The sequence below is a fragment of the Zingiber officinale genome, chromosome 2B (assembly GCF_018446385.1).
Source record: "Zingiber officinale cultivar Zhangliang chromosome 2B, Zo_v1.1, whole genome shotgun sequence".
Taxonomy (NCBI): Eukaryota; Viridiplantae; Streptophyta; class Magnoliopsida; order Zingiberales; family Zingiberaceae; genus Zingiber; species Zingiber officinale.
The window spans coordinates 12,557,367-12,567,431 of NC_055989.1; positions in this window are offsets into that span (position 1 = coordinate 12,557,367).

The window sequence follows — 10,065 nt, forward strand, 5'->3', positions numbered from 1 at the left end:
TAATGATGTCCAAATGATTCACCATAGCCAGAAGTTTATCTGAACAATTCCTATTTGTTGAACCCAAAGCTAAACTTGAATTTAATATAAAGTTAAACCAAACTCTGAAATTCAATTCAACTCATCTCACAAATTCATAGAATCCTTCTTGTTTGAAAATTTAGATTGATGAGATGAATAAGGATAATTTTAAAAGTAAATTAAATCTGAAATCAAATAATTAATTCATTAAAATTTTGTGCAAATAAGTTTAAAGATATTGCTTGTGTCTGAAAAATCTTAGATTAAGGGGGAAGATATTTATTCGGATAATTTTTAAAATTTTGGAAAAATGTATTTACTTATATTTTCTAAAAATTTCTATTTCGTTAGTTTTCTAGAAATTTGTTTTGGCCTTAGCCTAGATCAAACCCCTAGAAAGTATGATCCTATAAATCTAGGAATTGAGCATCTCACAAACACACTAGGTTACCTTGATTGTGTATATATAAACATAGAATGATGTGAGATGCGTATGCATTTTGCCTGTACTTTAGATGTTTATATCAGTGCATCAATATAAGTCTGGCAAAAAATACAACAAAATATTGATCCAATCAAGTAGTCCTTTTTCAGTAAACATCTAATTGGACATAAATACTTGATTTGACTAATCAGGTAAAAACTAGTATCTTTTGATAGTTATTTAGTAACCAAGGGTTAGACAGTTAAGAACCAATAATAGATGAATATTTTCAACTAAGCTTTTATTACTACTACTCTTTTTAAATTTTTATTGTAATTAGTCTTCTAACCTATGTTAACTTAATCTTTGACTTAATTACTAACTCAAATTAACCTTTAATTAATTAATTAATGAAATAACTCAAAATAACTTTTAAACTTGACTTGATTAATCCTCAAGTTAATCAATTTAATTAACCATTAATTAAATTCATACTTTTTTTTCATAATCAAAATTAATTCTAATCTTCGTTAATTAACTTAAACTTAATTTCACAACTTGAAATTAACTTATAACTTACATAACTTATTTAATTTAATCAATTCTATAAATCTACTTAATTCTTAACCCAAATTAAAGAATTAACCTAACCTAATTATCTCTTAACTTATTTAACAAATTAATTAATATATTAAAACACTCAATTAAAACTCTTAACCTTAACAACTAAATTAATCATTTTAACTTAATCAATTTTTTTTTTCAATTCGACTAAATACCACAACTGTTTAACTAAATTACTTAATCCTCTTCTTAATTTTTCCAATTTCACTTAATAAAAGTTAATTAAATAACTTAACTTGAATCAATTTGTCACTTAAATTAATCTTTAACTTAATCAATTTTAACTTGAATAGATCCCTAAACTTAACTCGTAACTAATTAGTTAAAAATAAATAAATAAATAAATACAATAAAATAAAAAATAATAATAAACCACGAATGGGAGCCCAAAAACTAGGGGCGGCCGCCCCTAGTATCGGGCTCTTAGCACCTGGAACACCCTATAAAAAAGGGGGGGGGGGGGTGTTGGGGCGCCCCCCAACCTTTGCCCCTCATCCTTCTCTCTTTTGCAAAAAATCCCTCGTCGGGTTTTACGAGCAAAAGTAAGAAAAGGGAAAATATATTTTTCTAAAACTTTCCTACTTCGGTTATCAAGCCGTGTGTTGCGGAACAACCTAGGTCTTCAGTTCTTTTATAAATACTCCCGATGCCTAGGTAAATTTTTTTTAACCTTAAACTTTAGTTTTTTTTAGAACTTCATTTTTAGGCTGTTGTTTGTTAATTAGGAAACGATCTCATTCTGGTGCTGGTCCCTTGACCGCTAGTATAAACCCTAGGTTCCCCATTGATGAACTTAGGAGTAGATTTTCCTCTACCATATATGTTCCCATACCCTCTAGACTTTTAGATAGACATTTTTTCATGCGATCATGCATTCCTACTATAGAGATTATTGATTATTACAGCTTGCATCGATTAGTTTATTGCTCTAGTTCAGTTAATATAAGTCTATGTGCTGAACCTAGTTAGAGTCGATGACTTTACCTACACTACTAGGGTCATCGGTACAGATATGACCTTATCTCCCACTATTATTCATGGCTTTTTGCGTCTACGTCCATCCACATGTCCTTTCCAGTGCTACCCTACTCGGGATCCACCATTTGGTGATCCCTACTCACATATCACACTTGATACGATCTATTCATATTTTTTTGGAGTCAGCGTGTACCGATTGTGATCTTATTTAGATCAGTTACCCTTAAAGTTCAGGACTATGCCCTCTATCGAGTTATAGTTACATGCATTTTTCCCCTGACTGTTGGGACCGAAAATGGAGCTAGAGGGGAGTGAATAGCTCGGCGTGATCTCGTGCTTGTCATTGCTTGTTTCTTGCGATGATGTGCAGCGAAAAATACAAGAAACACAAACAACAACGCTAACTCTAGGGATTTACTTGGTATCCATCTCAAGAAGAGGGGACTAGTCCAAGGATCCACACACTCACGCACCCTCCACTATAAAAACACTCCTTCTCGGTAACTACCGAAGGCGGAGAAGCCTTACAACCTCACAATACAACAATGAGAAAGAAAGAAGCAAAAATACAAATGAATCTTACAAGATTACAATGAAAACCCTAGCTTCTTCTTCTTCTTGTTGCAACTTGCCTCTTGACTTGGATCAGCCTCCAAGAACCTTCAAGAACTGGCGGTGAGGAAGAAAAGATCGCTGTGGAGGTTTGCTGTGATCGCCTGTGGAGATGAGAGGAAGAACTGCATAGAAAAACGCTCGCCAACGGCTTTATCCGCGCCAACGGTCGAATTCCAATCGATTGGATTGCTCCCAATCTATTGGGGAGGCTTTGGATCGATCGGTTGATCGATCCAGAGCGCCTCTGTGCTCTTGGAATCACCCTGAATCGATTACCCGATCGATTCAAAGCTTCTCGAACAATTTCCAGCGCTCCAATCGATCGGCCGATCGATTGGAGGTTTCAATCGATCAACTGGTTGATTCAGAAGCTCACTGTTCACTCAAAAACTCTCCCAATCGATTGACCGATCGATTGGGGAAGTTTCAATCGATTACCCAATTGATTCAGCCCATTTCTGTATGAATTCACATCAACCAATCGATTGACCAATCGATTGAACCCTCCAATCGATTGGCCAATCGATTGGAAAGTAGAAAACTGGATAGATCTTGAAATTAGCTTCGTTTCGCATCCGAGATCACCTCATTTCGATATCTGAGTCAAAAGTTATGACCTTTGGAAGTTTACTACGTTCGAACTTCCTAGTTCCATGCCAACTCCCTATTGGACTTACGACCGCTAAGAATTCGGTCAACTTTTGACCCATCTGGACTTTCTCTTTGCACCAAGTGTCTGGTCAACCTTGACCCACTTGGACTTACCATCTCATGCCAAGTGTCCGGTCCTCCATGACCCACTTGAACTTCCTTCCACAAGATGTCCGGTCATCCTTGACCCATCTGGATTTCCTCTTGTCAAGTATCCGGTCAATCCTTTGACCTACTTGGACTTCCAAACACCAGGTGTCTGGTCAACCTTGACTCACCTAGATTTTCACATGCTTGGCTTCACTCACCAGGTCTTTCCATCTGCCTAGCTTCACTCACTAGGTCTTTCACCTGGCTTTACTCACCAGGATTTTCTCACTGCTCGGCTTCACTCACCGGGACTTTCCATCTGCCTAGCTTCACTCACCAGGACTTTCACCTAGCTTCACTCACTAAGACTTCCCATCTGCCTAACTTCACTCACCAGGACTTTCACCTAGCTTCACTCACTAGGATTTCCCTGTCAAGTATCCAGTCAACCTTGACCTACTTGACTCTCCTTCACAATCTCCCCACATGAACAATTGCACCTGCAATCTTCATGTATTGTCTCAATGTATTGTCAAACATCGAAACCCAAACATCAAGACTCAAGCTTGAGCCAACTCAAGCTTAGTTAAACAGGTCAACCTTGACCTAGGGATATTGCACCAACAATCTCCCCCTTTTTGATGTTTGACAATACCTTTAAGTTAAGCTAATCTCATAGCCTCAACTTTCTTCATGCCAATGTATGAATGATGGTTTCCTTCATTCTCCCCCTTTCATAGAGAGCAAACTCCCTCTTTAGGTAATGAAGGCCTAACTTAACCACACATTCTCCCCCTATTGGCATACATCAAAAACTCTCCCCTTGAAGAGTTACCCAACGTTGTTCACAACTTCACTCATGGCTCACAACACGATAATGAAAGTCCCATACCTTTCATTTTCCTTAAGGCTCACCCTTGAGCATTACCACTTAAACAATGAAGATATCCACTCTCCATTGTATTCAAATGCCCAACCTTGAGTATTTTCACGAAAGAAGGTTAACCACCTTCCAAGGTATATGAAAAATAAATTTTCATGTCCTTAAAGAGTAACTCCCCCTAAAGACATGCACGTAACTTCTATCATTGCACCAACAATGACTTGGAATCCCTAAAAATATAGGAAATCCAAATTTAGAAGTTCTGAGGTTCAAAAATTCAATATTGAAACCAAACCTCAACCTCAACCTCTACTTAGTCTTCCTTAACCAATCCATCCTTGTTTTCATCATGAAAACTCCTCCTAAATGTATACAAATGTGTTTTGAGGGGTTAGGAGTGGTTTTATAGACTAAAAATGGTTTAAAATACTGAAAACAAGCTTTCCCAGCCAAAATCAGCATCCCCAATCGATTAGAGTTGACTCCCAATCGATTGAACCTACCTGAATCGATCCACTGATCGATTCAGCTAGTGTGGATCGATCGGTGGATCGATCTAGCGAGCTTCTACTCACGAGAATTGTCTTCTCAATCGATCGCCCGATCGATTGAGGCACTCCAATCGATCGGGTGATCGATTGAAGTTCTGAAATTGTTGAAATTCCATTTCAGTCAACTTCAGAAACTCCCCAAAAATTCTACAAAATTCTTAAAATCGTGAAAATTCATGTAGACACTACTTAGGGGATATACTATCAAGGAAAAATAGTTTTCTATGAAAATACTTTCTATTTTCCAAGATTGACATAAACTTGAAAACTTGTAAAAATTTTAGTATTTTCTTCTAGTTTGTGTCTAACAGTTCAATGATGATTACTATCAAAAGATAGTCTTCATCAATGTTTTATAAAAGTATTTTAAAATGATTTTCAAAATCAATATCCAACCATGTTCTTTGGGCTCAATGCACATGATTTGCACATTAGCTTTCCCAATGATTGGAAAACACATAACTATGTGTTTTGATGAACTTAAAACTCAAAAGAATGCACTAAACCAACATCTTGAGTTTTGTTCATCATCCTAACATCTCACTTGTATTTAATGTGTATGAAATCACATACAAGTCACCTTATAGTTCTTTGGTGAGATGTAAAATCTTGGTTTTGCCCTAAACTAGGGATCATGCATTTCTACCTAGGTATTTTTGAAACTATGAACATCCACCCAGGATGTTACTTGTTAGTGAATGCCATTAGTCCTTAATTGCAAGAAATAAACTGATGCATGAAAATGTTATGGCATACATCAAAGATAGATAATTTTCAAAAGAAAATTTTCTATAACTACATGATGTATGTATGACATGACATGATATTTTTGTATTTTTCATAATAAAACATGAATGCAAAAACAAATAAATAAATATGATGTCATGACATATGATGGGCAAACAAGACATGACAAATTAGCGCACATACAATATCTAGATTACCTATCTAAGTATCCTTAACCTTAGCTAACTTTAACAAATTTGAACCCTAGATTGCCCACTATTTCCCAAGAGAATGCCAAAGTCTACTTTTGACATTTCTTTTACTTTTCTTAATTTGTGCCAATTCAAATTAAGCATATTCCTCAAATTTTGGCACAATGTTCTCCTTCTAGGAGTAATCATCGAGATCAAGTTCTAAATTTTCGCCCTTACTCCTTAAGAACATACCAAAATCTCAACTTGGTAGTTCTTTATGATTTTCCCAATTGTGTCGATTTAATTTAAAATTGAACTTTCAAATTATGACATATTTTACTCTTCCAAAGAGTAAATGAAACTTCACTTCATTTTCAAAGGTTGATAATAACCTTGAAAATGCTCTTTAAGTGCCAACTTCATCAAAGTTGAGTTAACTACCCTCCCAATTTGAGTTGACACTCTCTGACCCATCTAAGGGGTAGAGAAAATGCTCCTAGGAACCCAAAATCTATTGGCGCTCCTTGGATGCTCTAGGTACTCACTAGGGATAACTTCTCTAGACACCTTCCTAGTGACCTTGTTTGGCTTCTTAGAAGCCTTGGTCACCTTTTATAGGTCAACTCTAGGGATTTATTCCCTTGTGACATTCTTAGTGACTTTCTTAGACTTCTTAGAAGTCTTAGTCACATTTGTTACAAAAATACTCTTAGGGATAACTTTCCTTGTATTTTTGACTTGACCACTAGGCCTAGGGTTAGTTCCATAGCTATATGGAACCCTATGGTAAGAAGACATATCCTTTTTGATTTTAGGTTTGTATCCCAAACCTCTATTACCCTTGGATGACCCTTGTTGTCCTAAACCTAGATTTTGCTCATTTTTCCCTTTTAGGATATTTTCCATCCTTTTTAGGGTCTTTTCTAATTTATCAAGTCTTTACCTCAAGACTTGATTTTCTCTCATTAAATCCTTAGTTTTTAGTTTTTCATTTAATCCTTGAGCATTTTTATTTTTAGGCTTGTAACTAAAATCTTTAGAATTCTTGTCTAAATTTTTATCTACCTTCCTAGACCTAGGTGTGGTAGTTTTAGTATGAAGAGCTACATGTTTTTCCTTAATGCTATCATGCTTCCTATTTTTATGGCAAATAACATTAAAATGATAAAAATTGGAATTAGCATGCTTTTTACCATTATTTAAGGGGATAGGCTCAATAAATGATACCTTTCGTTTTACCTTGGAGGCTCCCCCTTGATCCATGCTTCCTCCTTTAGCTGTAACCGTTTTCTTCCCCTTAGAACATTGACTCCGGTAATGCCCTTTTTGATTGCAAGAGAAGCACACAATGTGCTTCTTGCTCTTCTTTGTTGTGGGGACGGTCTCCTTGGGCTTCACCTTGCCCTTTAGTGCCACTTGACCCTTCTTCTTGGCCAATTTGGGGCACTTGCTCTTGTAGTGTCCATGTTCCTTACACTCAAAACATATAATATGATTTTTATTCTTAATTGAAACATTTATACCTTCATGTGTAGGGATGACATCTTCTCCTTTTGATCCGGATGTAGAGGCTTCTTCTTGATCCGACAATAATGATCCACGCTCCCCCTCAATCCTAGAGGTGGAGGCTTCTTCCTCTTCATCCTCGGATGTTGAACATCTCTCAACTTCCGAATCGTCATGCACATGAAATAAGGAGTAAACTCCTTTGGCTTTACCTTCATGCTCTATTGAGGATGGACTTTCTTCTTCTTCCTCCGGTGTTGAGCACCTCTCAACCTCGGAGTTCTCTTCTTCTTCTTTTTGGTCTTGATTCAATCAATCACCCTCATTTGATTTTTCTTGGATTGGTACAGTGGAGGGTTCTTCATGAAGTTTTGTCAATTTACTCCATAGCTCTTTGGCATCTTCAAATTCTCCAATTTTCTCCAAGATATTGCTCGGCAATAGATTGACCAAAAGCTTGGTCACTTTGTCATTAGCCTCACACCTTTGGATTTGTTCTAGGCTCAACTTGCTCCTCTTGAGAATTTTTCCCTTTGAATTCTTTGGAGCTTCGAAGCCTTCCATTAGAGCAAACGATTGCTCTATCTCCATCATAAGAAAATTTTCAATTCTTGATTTCCAAGAATCGAAACTCGTGGATACATATGGTGGAGGCACCTTTGTGTCGAATCCGAGTCTATCTCGGAATTCCATCTTGAAGTTGAGCCTTTTTGATGAAGTCTTCGACTTGTAGAATTGCTCTAACCTCTTCACCCTCGAGCTTTTTGCCCCTTCCGGCGATGATTCCGGTGAAGAGCGACCTCACTCTGATACCACTTGTTGGGACCGAAAATGGAGCTAGAGGGGGGTGAATAGCTCGGCGGGATCTCGTGCTTGTCGTTGCTTGTTTCTTGCAATGATGTGTAGCGGAAAATGCAAGAAACACAAACAACAACGCTAACTCTAGGGATTTACTTGGTATCCACCTCAAGAAGAGGTGACTAGTCCAAGGATCCACACACTCACGCACCCTCCACTATAAAAACACTCATTCTCATTAACTACCGAAGGCGGAGAAACCTTACAACCTCACAATACAACAATGAGAAAGAAAGAAGCAAAAATACAAATGAATCTTACAAGATTACAATGAAAACCCTAGCTTCTTCTTCTTCTTATTGCAACTTGCCTCTTGACTTGGATGAGCCTACAAGAACCTTCAAGAACTGGCGGTGAGGAAGAAAAGATCGCTGTGGAGGTTTGCTGTGATCGCCTGTGGAGATGAGAGGAAGAACTGCGCAGAAAAACGCTCGCCAACGGCTTTATCCGCGCCAACGGTCGAATCCCAATCGATTGGATTGCTCCCAATCGATTGTGGAGGCTTTGGATCGATCGGTTGATCGATCCAGAGCGCCTCTGTGCTCTTGGAATCACCCTGAATCGATTACCCGATCGATTCAAAGCTTCTCGAACAATTTCCAGCGCTCCAATCGATCGGCCGATCGATTGGAGGTTTCAATCGATCAACTGATTGATTCAGAAGCTCACTGTTCACTCAAAAACTCTCCCAATCGATTGACCGATCGATTGGGGAAGTTTCAATCGATTACCCAATCGATTCAGCCCATTTCTGTATGAATTCGCGTCAACCAATCGATTGACCAATCGATTGAATCCTCCAATCGATTGGAAAGTAGAAAACTGGATAGATCTTGAAATTAGCTTCGTTTCGCATCCGAGATCACCTCATTTCGATATCTGAGTCAAAAGTTATGACCTTTGGAAGTTTACTACGTTCGAACTTCCTAGTTCCATGCCAACTTCCTATTGGACCTACGACCGCTAAGAATTCGGTCAACTTTTGACCCATCTGGACTTTCTCTTTGCACCAAGTGTCTGGTCAACCTTGACCCACTTGGACTTACCATCTCATGCCAAGTGTCCGGTCCTCCATGACCCACTTGAACTTCCTTCCACAAGATGTCCGGTCATCCTTGACCCATCTGGATTTCCTCTTGTTAAGTATCCGGTCAATCCTTTGACCTACTTGGACTTCCAAACACCAGGTGTCCGGTCAACCTTGATCCACCTAGATTTCCACATGTCTGGCTTCACTCACCAGGTCTTTCCATCCGCTTAGCTTCACTCACTAGGTCTTTCACCTGGCTTCACTCACTAGGATTTCCCCACTGCCCGGCTTCATTCACCGGGACTTTCCATCTGCCTAGCTTCACTCACCAGGACTTTCACCTAGCTTCACTCACTAGGACTTCCCATTTGCCTGGCTTCACTCACCAGGACTTTCACCTAGCTTCACTCACTAGGATTTCCCAGTCAAGTATCCAGTCAACCTTGACCTACTTGACTCTCCTTTACAATCTCCCCACATGAACAATTGCACCTGCAATCTTCATGTATTGTCTCAATGTATTGTCAAACATCGAAACCCAAACATCAAGACTCAAGCTTGAGCCAACTCAAGCTTAGTCAAACAGGTCAACCTTGACCTAGGGATATTGCACCAACACTGACCACTCGTGATGTAGCGATGATGCATCCTTTCCATTCCTTTCTCCTTTATGCATTATGTCATAGATTAGATATAGACATTAGTTTGCATATATTTCAAACCATCCTCTATTTGGCTAGTATTACCACTAGTCAGCGGGTCCACATGCCATATTGTCATATTTTGACTGCATACATTGCCTCATTGGACATTGATGTCACTGTAGGTGATGTTAGAGCTCTAAATGAGTTTGACATGGTAAATCCTAGGAACTTCTTCTTAGGAGGTGTATATATAGATGATGAGGACATCCT